At 41.8% G+C, this 12,875-nt stretch overlaps 1 protein-coding gene across 1 annotated transcript in view; it reads left to right on the top strand.

Moving 5' to 3' along the window:
- Positions 1 to 1,741: 1,741 nt before the first annotated feature.
- The window catches only part of TRPC4 (transient receptor potential cation channel subfamily C member 4), a 240,270-nt gene continuing 229,136 nt past the window's right edge, over positions 1,742 to 12,875 (top strand). Inside the window, exon 1 of the mRNA XM_075851740.1 lies at positions 1,742 to 2,238. The gene's annotated coding sequence lies outside the window, so the exon portion shown is untranslated. The remainder of the gene's footprint in view (positions 2,239 to 12,875) is intronic.

Here is a 12,875-nt window from a genome sequence, read left to right as displayed (position 1 = left end):
AATTATGTGTCTGCTCATCAGTAGTTAGTAACATAAAGGTCCTATTACATCGGGTGATTTTGGCCAGTGCATCGAGCGCCGATCAACGAGACATCTCGTTGATTGTCGCTTGTTTGCTCCTGTCACAAGGAGCTATGTACGGCGACGAGCGGTCATTACTCAGGGAGATGTGCTGCCGTCAACGATAATATTTTACTTTTTTAAAACTATATGATCAGCAGATGAATGAGCGTTTGCTCGTTCATCTGCTGATCGCTGCCCTCTTTACACAAAGTAATTATTGTCAACGAGCGTTCTATGAACGCTTGTCTGCCCGATAATTGCCCAGTGTAAAACCCCCTTAAGTTTCTGTATCCCCTCTGTGGAGAACCTGTTTGTTACAGTCCATAATCAGGAAGTGAAGAGGCTGACTCTCAATTACATTAACTGCTGTATATTTTATCAGGTCAGATTGAGGTCACATGACTCAACTAAAGAGAAGAATTCATAAAGAAAGGGAATACTAAGTAAGGAAATACTCGCTGAGTATATTTATGAGGGGATAGGTATTTAATGATAGAAAAAATAAAAAGCAGAGTGCTTCTTTAATCTATAAAAAATACCATATTGCCATTCGGTTCTGGAGCACTGGTAAAAACGGGAAGAAATGTGTTGGATACTTCTAGATCATCTACTGGGGACCAGTCCATTGTACTATCACTGCAGTTCATTAAACCTCCTCTGAGCTAATGTATAATTAAAACAATATAACATAATATTTCCCTGGTAACAATCCTGGAGATTTACATAAAAACCTTCCAATGCATTTCAGTGACTGATATGATGTTTTTGTAAAGCACCACAACAATCTGTAGGCTATACCATTTCATTGAAGTAATATATTAAACATAACACTTGTATGTGAAGTGCATAAAATAGTCCAAGCTTCCAGGCTGTACGTGATTTTCAGATTATTCTAAAACCTTCATAGATATTCTGTAAAGCGCAGCTGAATTCCTGAGGAAAAGATTAGGACTGACATCAAATTTATGTGTGTGGGCAACGTTATGAAAACCTCCATTACATAGAGCAGACAGCATTATTCCTGGATGACTACTCAGAAAATATAATTTCCTCAATTTCACTCTGAAAATGTAAAAAAAATTATTTAAATGGGGACTCGCATGAAACAGTTTTCACAGTTATATCCCTGGTTTTGCAACATTTCTCTGGGCAGATGTACACAGCATTCCCCATAGGACTCTCAATGCAATTCAACACTCTGTACAGATATGCTGTCAGTTCCAAAATCCTGTAGGCAGAGAACAAGGGGGAAAAAAAAACTGAATTTAAAATAGAAGCCCTGTCTGTGTAAAGCAGAATACATCACGGTTATTTTATACCAAAGTTACTTTTTAGATTTTTTTTGTTGTGTTTTTCTTTTTGTTTTTTGTTTTTTTTATCTTTGTTTTTCTTTTTTATCTGTGCTTTTCTTTTGATCTTTGTTTTTCTTTTTATCTTAGATAGACGGATAAAATTTGTGATTTAAATTGAATAGAATAGAATTGACCTGCTTAAAATCTGAATGCTACTGTCAGGTTCTATGTGTCTGCCAGGAGCTCTAAAGATTTCGCTGTGAGTGACAGAAATAGAAAAAACACCAGGCAGGCAAATGGAGCCAGCAAATCAGTAGCAAGTGATCAGTGAGCAATAGGGGAGAGGCACGAAAAAAGATTTCAGAAGTCAGTGGGAGGAAGGAAAAACTACTCAGAGAGTGGGAGAGAAGGATAATCGAATGGGAAAGCAGGAAGATCAAAACAGCATGAAGGGATACCCTAAGGGATTTCACCAAAGAGAGGCGGATACTTTACAGCTATGAAAGATGCAGCCTCCATATAAGTCAATGTAGACTAGCAGCAGTCCAGACAAGTGCAAGTGCTAATCTTCATTTCATGTGCATGCTGCTTAACTACAGCAAGACGCGGAGCCCGGAGATGACATGATGGCATTTTTGCAGTCAACATGGGATATTCTTATACACTTCTTTATTGATTTTAGCTCTTCGCCTTGTAAAAGCTTCTAAATACTGAGAAAAACAAGACCATTAAGTCTTATGCCATGAAGAACAGATCGTACCACAAATTTTCAATGTTTTATCTTTCCCCATAAATTTTCCTAATGAAGTTTTACTTGGAAATCCCCAATCGGGAGAATCTGTGAAGTTCACTTGTGGATTTGAGAAAATTGCAATTGCCAAACGTAAGTACCAAATAACTTACTCTACGTATTTTGTATACATTATTTTTGAATTCAGATAAATCAAATGCTCAAGAAGTAAATAGATTGATGATTTTGTATATCGGTGAATCTATTTAATGTGCTAATGATTATAATACATTTTATTGTATTTTTATTCATTTTACTTGGTATCGTGGTTTATAAAATGTACTATGTATCTGAGAGATAACGGACTGTTTTAGTCTATTGTACAGTGGTTTATGGCTAGTAAATGCTGACACCTGCAGGAAGGCTGAAAAATAAAAAATAGCAAATATTGGAACAAAAAAATCATTTTTATTTGCAATGTTGATACATCTAGATATCAGTTTACTAATGAATAGGGATCACTTTATACCTGATAGATAAGGCGTCATTGCCGTTATCTCAATACCATCTATTCTTTATTCCCATCACACAGGAAGCTGAGATATGGGGACTTGTTTGCCACGCTAGAGCTGATTGTCACTAGTGACTTGTCTTCCCTTACTAACGAAATATCAGCTTTATAGGGTTAAACATTTATTTAACCCTAGAAAGGGTTAAATAGGGAAAAACATTTCAGAAAAGTCCAATGTAAGGACCCTACGAAATATTCTATATCTGAGTTTCCTTGACCCTGGACATAGTACGGAGGAGGAAGATGTGACATACTGCGTGTTAAATGGCATTATATCTGCGTTTTCAGGTTTTCAGCGAGTTAAGCTATGTTCACACAGAGTATTTTGGGGGAGGAATATCTGCCTCAAAATTCCGTTTGGAACTTTGAGGCAGATATTCCTCTCCCTGCACGCCGATTTTTATGTTCACACGGGGTCTTTTGCCGAGTTTTTTGACGCGGAAACCGCGTCGCAAAACTCGGCAGAGACGGGCCGAGAACGCCTCCCATTGATTTCAATGGGAGGCGTCGGCGTCTTTTTCCCGCGAGCAGTAAAACTGCCTCGCGGGAAAAAGAAGCGACATGCCCTATCTTCGGGCGCTTCCGCGTCCGACCTCCCATTGACTTCAATGGGAGGCAGGAGAAAGCGTGTTTTATGCCCGCGGCGCTCAATGGCCGCGGGCGAAAAACGGCGTGATAATTGCTATTCACACGGAGTATTTTGGGGGAGGAATATCTGCCTCAAAATTCCGTTTGGAGCTTTGAGGCAGATATTCCTCCCCCAAAATACTCCGTGTGAACATAGCCGGCAATTATTGCGCCGTTTTTCGCCCGCGGCCATTGAGCGCCGCGGGCATAAAACAGCGAGATATACGCTTTCTCCTGCCTCCCATTGAAGTCAATGGGAGGTCGGAGGCGGAAGCGCCCGAAGATAGGGCATGTCGCTTCTTTTTCCCGCGAGGCAGTTTTACTGCTCGCGGGAAAAAGACGCCGACGCCTCCCATTGAAATCAATGGGAGGCGTTCTCGGGCCGTTTCTGCCGAGTTTTGCGACGCGGTTTCCGCGTCAAAAAACTCGGCAAAATACCCCGTGTGAACATAGCTAAACTATTATCTGAAGATGGCTACGATTGGACTTGCCAACATATTTAAAGGGAATCTGTGAGCAATTTTGAGGCCTAAAAACTGCTGATATAGGCGATATAGGGAAGGGGGGGGGGGGATTTTAAATATACTTTTATCTCAGTCATGCAAGTTGCATGACCGAGAACCTGACATTTGATTCACCCTTCACAGGGATTGTAAGTACCACTCTTGCTCTGAGTGACAACTCTAGCAACCAATCAGCAACAGAGGGGCAGCGCTTGCAGCGTGTACTGCAGGGGCACTTGCTTATCAATTCATCAGCGCGCCGGGGGGATTAAACATCGCTTTCTTGGTCAGGCAATGTGCATGACGGAGACAAAAGGTGTGTTTTAAATGTCCTCCTCTTTATCGCTCTGTCAGCAGTTTTGACGCCGCAAAACTGCTGACAGGTTCTCTTTAATCTGAATTGTATTGAAAAATGTGCTGCAAAGTTGAAAATAAGTTCTATTCAATGCATGAAAATGAAAATAGTTACTATTTTTTATTAAATAATATGCATCATGATCATGTGTGATATAAATATTAAACATGAACGTGGGTGTTCTCATGTTATTATTAGAACAGTTTGGAAACCAGACAATATTTTCATGCTGCGCCAAACTCTCAAATGTTCTCTTCTCCATTTACTCTCCAAGATGTCTGATTCACTGCGAATCTCAAACCTGGAGAATCTAATTTCCCAACATCCGGGGGAAGGAACTTAGTGCCCAAGTCCGGGGGTTTCAGAATGCGCTGGGAGCCCACCCCTCATCCCAGGCCTGAGAGAAACCATACGAAGTCTATGGTAATGTGCTTGAACAGGTGCGATTTGCTGTCCGGTGCATCTAACTCCCATTTGGCGCATCATGTAAACGGCTTGATGGACCAAGAGGCATCACGTGGTTGAGTCCATGGCACGTGTGTGCTCAATGAAATCACAGTGGTGAACACATGGTGCCCCTTGTCCAAACAGGCCGGGAGAAGCTGTAAGTTGTTGACAGCGCAAGCTCATAAAACGCTGTCCCGAAAGGGAGTATTCAGCAGGTATGGATGTAGCCATCTTTATCTTGACTCTGATAACTTGCTCCAGCGTGATATCATGCATCAAAGTTAATTGAAAAGCCATTGAAAAAGTCAAGTTAAAGTTGCTTGACACTGTGTATTTAATGCGTTAAAAATCAAGATAAAGATGGCTACATCTGTACAACAGCATCTACTCGACCACATAACAATGAGCATCTTTTCAATGCTCTTTATTAAAGGAGTCTGTCTGGGGGAAAACGTTTTGTTTTTCAGTCTTGTGACTTTAGGATATTATTAGGGTTCACATTGATACAGATGTAGCCGTCTTTATCTTGACTTTTAACGCATTAAATACACAGTGGCTAGATCCCTTATCGACTTTTTCAATGACTTTTCAATGGCTTTTATTGTGTGATATCACACTGCAGCAAGTTATCAGAGTCAAGATAAAGATGGCTGCATCCGTATAATGGTTACACGTTGTATTCTATAATGTCATTAGACAGGTCTTGCAGGTGACAATATGGAATGACGTCTAGATCAATGTTCCTTCAATGTTCTAGTGTGATGTGTTACTGCCCATTATGGCCACTTTGCATCATTAGTGTCTTATCTAGAACACTGAAGCATTTCTTAATTCAATTACAAACGCCTGCCTGTTCGTAGATTATACATTTCATGAGAGGAAACGGTACTTAGGTCCTTCCTCGCTCTACAATCTTATTAAGTTGATGGGATCACACAGGCATTTGTTTTAATTCCCTGTATTAAATAAAGATTCCATAATACGAAGATCTACAGATTCTTTGATTGTTAAAGGGCATCTGTCTCCAAGCAAGACAGATGCCTATATGTTGTTGTCATAGAACATCCACGGTTACATCCACGCTTAGTAAACTGCACCCCAGGGTGCCAATCACAGTGCCGAAAACTAGCATTCTCTTGATCTTATGCCCTCTCTGCAAGTCAGAAGTCCTAAGAGGACTCGTGTGGGAAATTGTTCAAAATAAGAAGTGCTCATAACAATTCTACGGGGAATCACATTATTCTTCTCTGCTCTTCACTATGGCACAGTGGTCAAGCAAGAGGCAGGAATAGCTATTTGCATATAGTAGGTTCTATGTTTCAGACCCCACTGGTAAAATTGGGTCCATTTAGTGGGAGCAGTCATCCTGACTAGTTCCTCTCTATGAGATCTGTTTATTGTCCTAAGTTAGGCTTCGTTCACATCTGCGTCAGGGCTCTGCTCATGGGCTCCGTCGGAGCTTTCCATCAGGGGAACCCATGAACGGTACCCTGACTGAAACAAATGGAAACCATAGGTTTCTGTTTGCATCACCATTGATTTCAGTGGTGACGGATCCAATGCAAATGGTTTCCGTTTGTCACTGTTGTTTAAGGGTTCCATCATTTTGCCAGAATGAATAGAGCAGTCGACTACGGTATTGATTCTGTCAAAACGACGGAATCCTTAAACAACGGTGACAAACGGAAACCATTTGCACCGGATCCGCCACCATTAAAAGCAATGGTGAAGCAAACGGAAACCTATGACAGAAAGCTCCGACGGAACCCACGAACGGAGACCCAACGCAGATGTGAACGAAGTCTTAAAGGTCTGCCTGTCCTAGTGACAGAGCCATCAACATACAATGTTCCCATCCTTTTGCAAGTCACAAGCAACTTTCAAATCTGATAGTTTGTGATGAGCCACACTGAGTATTAAAAAGATAAAAACCTATTCAATTTTTGGATATGGCTCTTATCAGGGATATGGTTTTATATTATTATATTCAGTTGCTAAGAGCCACATACAGGGGGCCCGGGAGCCACATTTGGCGCTCAAGCCAATGGTTGAGGTACACTGTTGGGGGTCATTGCTGTAAAGTAATTGGCTACTATTGAAAAAAACTACAGCTTCTGTAACATCTAAACATAAGCTTGAATTTAACATAAATGATAATAAAATGTTAATATATACAGACAGTTATGAATTATTAAATCCACAGAATGAGTCTGTTTCTGTATTAAAACAGCATTTATACAACCAGAATCAGAAACCAGGGGCATAGCTGGGAAGGGGAGCAGACAAGGCATGTGCTTGGGTGCTGGTTGCCGAGGGCCATCACAAGCTCAGGATGAAAAAAAGCCTAGTGATGACTGCAAAAATTATGTTTTAAGGGCCTCTTCACATCAGCGTTGGCTTTCTGTTGAGGGGTTCCTTAGGGAGAACCCCTCAACGGAAAGGCAAACTAAAACCTTAGCTTCCGTTTGCATCACCATTGATATCAATGGTTTCCGTTTGGGTATGTTCACATCAGCGTTCGTTTCCGCTGAGGGGTTCCGTTGGAGGTTTCCGTCGGGTTAACCCCTCAGCGGAAAGGCAAACGGAAACCTCCGCTTCCGTTTCCCTCACCATTGAACTCAATGGTGACGGATACTTAGCTAATGGATTCCGTCTGTCACCGTTTTGTCTGTCTTTGTTTTGACTGAATCAATAGCACAGTCGACTGCGCTATTGATTCCGTAAAAAAAACAAAACCTGACGGAATGGTGACAAACGGAAACCATTAGCAATGTTTCCGTCACCGTTGATATCAATGGTGATGCAAACAGAAGCTAAGGTTTACGTTTGCCTTTCCGTTGAGGGGCTCTCCCGACAGAAACCTCCGACGGAACCCCTCAACGGAAAGCCAACGCTGATGTGAACAGGCCCATAGCAACAATCCTGGGTATGAGGATAATAGAGATAAAGCAGATCTGAGATTACTTGGCACAATTCACGGCTCTATCATGGTGTTTTACATACAGTAGAACTACGGGCAGTCCTACTACTACAATAACTTAACCAAGGGCATACATGATACTATAAAGGTAGACCATGCCGCTTGGTTGCTTCTATTACCTTTGCTACTGGGTGGAAAAAAGCTGCGCAGGACTCCCCTCTTTAAAGAAATTGTTAGCATAGAAAGAGGATGGGCAATTGGCTAAAGGGTCAGTCAGTCGCTTTTGTTCTGGGTGGCAAAACTCGGCACCATAATGGGTTTCCATTTTGATCTTTGATATGAGGCCCAATGCACTCCACAGACCACATAAACTGATAGTTCTCACCGTACACTGACAATAATGTATATACTGTATATACTTATAGATGTATAACTAGGTATGTATGTTGCTTTTAAGGACATTCATTTCAGAAATATTTATAGTTAATATATTTATTTGTGCACAGAGCTAAATAAGTCCAATAATATTCCCATTGGATTCTTTATACGGTAGTATATATATATATCAGGGTTTTAGAGACTATTGTTACATTGTTCCGTACAATGAAATCTGCTGTAAATGAATCTACCCAGACCCCCCTGGCTCTCTTGAATGACCTCTCAGCATTCAGCTCATTGGTGCCCAACGCTTACATTGTACCATTATAATGCAGGTGTTCAGATGAAGCAGAGCTAAATTTGACAGTTTTTTTTTGTCATGCAGTGAGATAACGCTATATATGACACATTCAGCTCTGCTACGTACAATGTAAATACAAACCGTTTGTAGAACTAATATTAACGTATTGCAATTATTAATTTTCCCTATGTTTTTGAATTAATCGCTTCTCTAAATACATGATTTTATGTCATACATAAGAGCTGCATAAGATGATGTATGGCAGTGCGATGGCAACCAAGGTTTTTCTCACATTCTGTGTGTGGCCAAAAGCCAAGGACAATCATTCAGCTATTTATGGCCGCGCGTTAAATGACACTAAAAGGAGAAGAAAATCCTTTATAATACAGATCTTCTGGTCGTTCTCCTTTACATTCTTCTCAGCGGTTGTAGAGGTAATGGTTTGGGATTTTGAATGATTACATCTTATAGGATTCTAGACAATTGGTTGTATGTTTGTGTATGTGCATCAAGTAGTTAATAACATGTGAGATTATTTTTGTCATCCATCACACGGCCCCCTACTCATCTTATTAAAAGCTCCTCATAAAGACAGTCGGTGGGGTCCCAGTTGGGGATTATATCTGGTCTTATGACAGTCACCAGGCAGTGAAGATTCATTACTTTTAGTTATTATTTACTATGTAAAGGGTTTTAGAATGAAATCTAAAAAAAAAATACAATTTGTGTTGTTTCTTTTTCTTTTGATTATTTGTATAGCGAGGCTGCTGCTACCTGTAACATTGAGTTTGTGAACATATATTATATTAGGTGGCACGCCCCTGGACAATCTGTCTGACTTGTAACAAACCCGATGTACAGTATATAATTCTAAAATGTATATGTCCCATTTATTTAAATTGTCCAGTGTTATGTGATTAAAGCCTTTGTAATAAAATAAGAGGTAACTATTAATATGCTTTGTGCCTTAATTCCTCATCCATCCCTCTGTTTATATACTTTGTGACTGAAGCTCTCTGTTTGCTGTCAGTGAATGGAAACATTCTTGTTTTTATCCAAAGGCTGAAAACCCATACATACCTGATACTCCTTACAACTGAGAGTTTGCTGCATTTGTAGCCAGTCGAGGTATCCCAAAAGAGCAGGGACACAAATCTCTCTTCTGTCCTGAATGTTGTAGCATAGGCAAGAGCTATGAATGCACATTCACACGTGGCGGAATTGCTGTTGAATTCCGCTGCGGACAGTCCGCTGTGGAATTCTGCAGCGGCCGTTTTTCACATTCGTTTCTATACATTTTCAGGAAAGTTAGTTCAGACGTTGCAGAAAATAACTGTGTGGAAATCAGGCTGCAGTGCAGAATTTTCCCTCCGCAGCATGCACGGTCTGTTGCGGAGAAGCGGAATTTCACTGCGGATTTCAGCCTTTGCAATGCAAAAACGGAAATCTGTGGCAAGTCCGCTGTGATATCTGCAGCGTCGGAATTACCTGTCAAATATGCAAATGTTGGTGCAGATTCGTAGCGTAATTGGCCCAAATTTGCATCTGAAAAATTCCGCCACGTCTGAACGTGCCCTAAGCCTGGAGATCCAACTGTTGAGGGGGATAGGACGATTTTACACTACCCAAAACGAGTATTGCTGTCAAACCTCTGTTAACAATTAAGACATCAGAATGTTGCATACATTGTATAAGACCATAGACATGTGATGGTCATCACCCCTGACACACTATAAACATTCATGTTTGGTTTGGCTGAATGCGCCTGATAGTTTAATTGGGGAAGGTAAGTGGCTGCCAAATACCTCTGGCGCCATTTATCTAAGCCAGGGAAGATAATAAGATCGGACAGGGGACATTGCCGGATTAACATTTGAAGATTAGGAGTGCACAATGTATTTTGGTCTGAGGGACATATTGTCAGATTGCAAAAAGTGTCACCAAAATAATTTGACAAAAAAATATAAAAATTGTAAAGCACAGTTAAGTGATATAGATAGATAGATAGATAGATAGATAGATAGATAGATAGATAGATAGATAGATAGATAGATAGATAGATAGATTATGAGATTTACAGGAAAATAGATAGATAGTTTTTTTTTTAACCTGTAATCAAAGGATTATTACATTAATATTGTATAAAATAATATTACTATTGCGTAACTGCTATAGCGCTTACATGTTCTGCCTAGCATTAAAATAAGAAAATACAAATTGCACAGCAAATTACATTCTGTACATGAGATCAGGGCCGGCTCTTGGTTAGATGGCGATTTGTGCAGTATTATGTAGCCCCCCCCCCTCTACCCCACCAGCTGCACAACCTCCATAGAAGGAAAAATAGTAAAGATATGTGCACCTTCACAACCAATTTTTTTTTTAATCACCCCCCCCTTCCAAAATATAATTTCATCCTGCTCTGGCTAGGGTACCGAGGCACCATCTTTTTTCCCTCTATCATCTACCTTTCCTCTCCAGATGTAAAATTTCCTCCAGGTGTCATATAACTCTCCACCCAGGTATAATCTCTCCTTCCACTCCCCCATCACACAGGTATATTCTCTCTCCCCTCCCTTGGATACCATCTCTTCCCTTTCTCCAGGTATAATCTCTGCTTTTCTACACCTCTCCCCAAATACCACCTCTCCTTCCTCCACTCTCTTTCAGTGTAATTTTAACCCATCTCTCCACTCCCTTCAAGAATTAATTCTTTCTTTTCCCCAGGTATCATCCTCCCCCCTCCAGTATTATATTATTTCAGTATAATCTCCCCCAGTTTCATCCTCCCTTACAGTATAATTTGCCTGAGTATTAACTCTCCCCCTATCCAGTTTCCTTAGGTCGCCCAGTACCATCTCCTCCACTTTCATCTCACCCCCTGCATCTCACCCCGTCCAAGTATCATATCTCTCTCTACTGCACTATAACCCTGACCAAGTATCATATCTCTCCCCTGCAGTATCAGCACGTCCAAGTATCATATCTCTCCCCTGCAGTATCACCACGTCCAAGTATCATATTTCCCTCCCTGCAGTATCACCCTGTCCAACTATCATATCTCCCTCCCTGCAGTATCACCCCTCCAAGTATCATATCTCTCTCCTGCAGTATCACCCCCTCCAAGTATCATATCTCCCTCTCCTGCAGAATCACCCGCTCAAAGTATCATATCTCCCTCCCTGCAGTATCACCCCCTCCGAGTATCATATCTCTCTCCTGCAGTATCACCCCCTCCGAGTATCATATCTCTCTCCTGCAGTATCACCCCTCCAACTATCATATCTCCCTCCCTGCAGTATCACCCCTCCAAGTATCATATCTCTCTCCTGCAGTATCACCCCCTCCAAGTATCATATCTCCCTCTCCTGCAGAATCACCCGCTCAAAGTATCATATCTCCCTACCTGCCGTATCACCCCCTCCGAGCATCATATCTCTCTCCTGCAGTATCACTCTGTCCAAGTATCATATCTCCCACCCTGCAGTATCACCCCTCCAAGTATTATATATCTCTCCTGCAGTATCACCCCCTCCAAGTATCATATCTCCCTCCCTGCAGTATCACCCCATCCAAGTATCATATCTCCCTCCCTGCAGTATCACTCCTCCAAGTATCATATGTCTCTAATGCAGTATCACCTCCTCTCAGTATCATATTTCTCTCTTGCAGTATCACCCCGTCCAAGTATCATACCTCCCTCCCTGCAGTATCACCCCATCCGAGTATCATATCTCTCTCCTGCAGTATCACCCCTCCAAGTATCATATCTCCCTCTTCTGCAGTATCACCCCCTCTCAGTATCATGTCTCTCTCCTGCAGTCTCACACCCTCTTAGTATCATATCTCTCTCCTGCAGTTTCACCCCCTCTCAGTATCATATCTCTCTCCTGCAGTATCACCCGGTCCAAGTATCATATCTCCCTCTCCTGCAGCATCATCCCGTCCAAGCATCATATCACCATCTCCTGCAGTATCACCCCGTCCAAGTATCATATATCTCTCCTGCAGTATCACCCCTCTCCGTATCATATATCTCTCCTGCAGTATCACCCCTCTGCCCTCTCAGTATCATATCTCTCTCCTGCAGTATCACCCCTCCAAGTATCATATCCCTCTCCTGTAGTATCACCCCCTCTCAATATCATATCTCTCTCTTACAGTATCACCCCTCTCAATATCATATCTCCCTCTCCTGCAGAATCACCCGCTCAAAGTATCATATCTCCCTACCTGCCGTATCACCCCCTCCGAGCATCATATCTCTCTCCTGCAGTATCACCCTGTCCAAGTATCATATCTCCCACCCTGCAGTATCACCCCTCCAAGTATTATATCTCTCTCCTGCAGTATCACTCCCTCCAAGTATCATATCTCCCTCCCTGCAGTATCACCCCATCCAAGTATCATATCTCCCTCCCTGCAGTATCACCCCCTCCAAGTATCATATCTCCCTCTCTGCAGTATCACTCCTCCAAGTATCATATGTCTCTAATGCAGTATCACCTCCTCTCAGTATCATATTTCTCTCTTGCAGTATCACCCCGTCCAAGTATCATACCTCCCTCCCTGCAGTATCACCCCATCCGAGTATCATATCTCTCTCCTGCAGTATCACCCCCTCCAAGTATCATATCTCCCTCTCCTGCAGAATCACCCGCTCAAAGTATCATATCTCCCTCCCTGCA

This window comes from Rhinoderma darwinii, chromosome 2, assembly GCF_050947455.1.
Source record: "Rhinoderma darwinii isolate aRhiDar2 chromosome 2, aRhiDar2.hap1, whole genome shotgun sequence".
NCBI classification, from domain to species: domain Eukaryota; kingdom Metazoa; phylum Chordata; class Amphibia; order Anura; family Rhinodermatidae; genus Rhinoderma; species Rhinoderma darwinii.
This window is presented reverse-complemented; position numbering and strand designations above follow the sequence as displayed.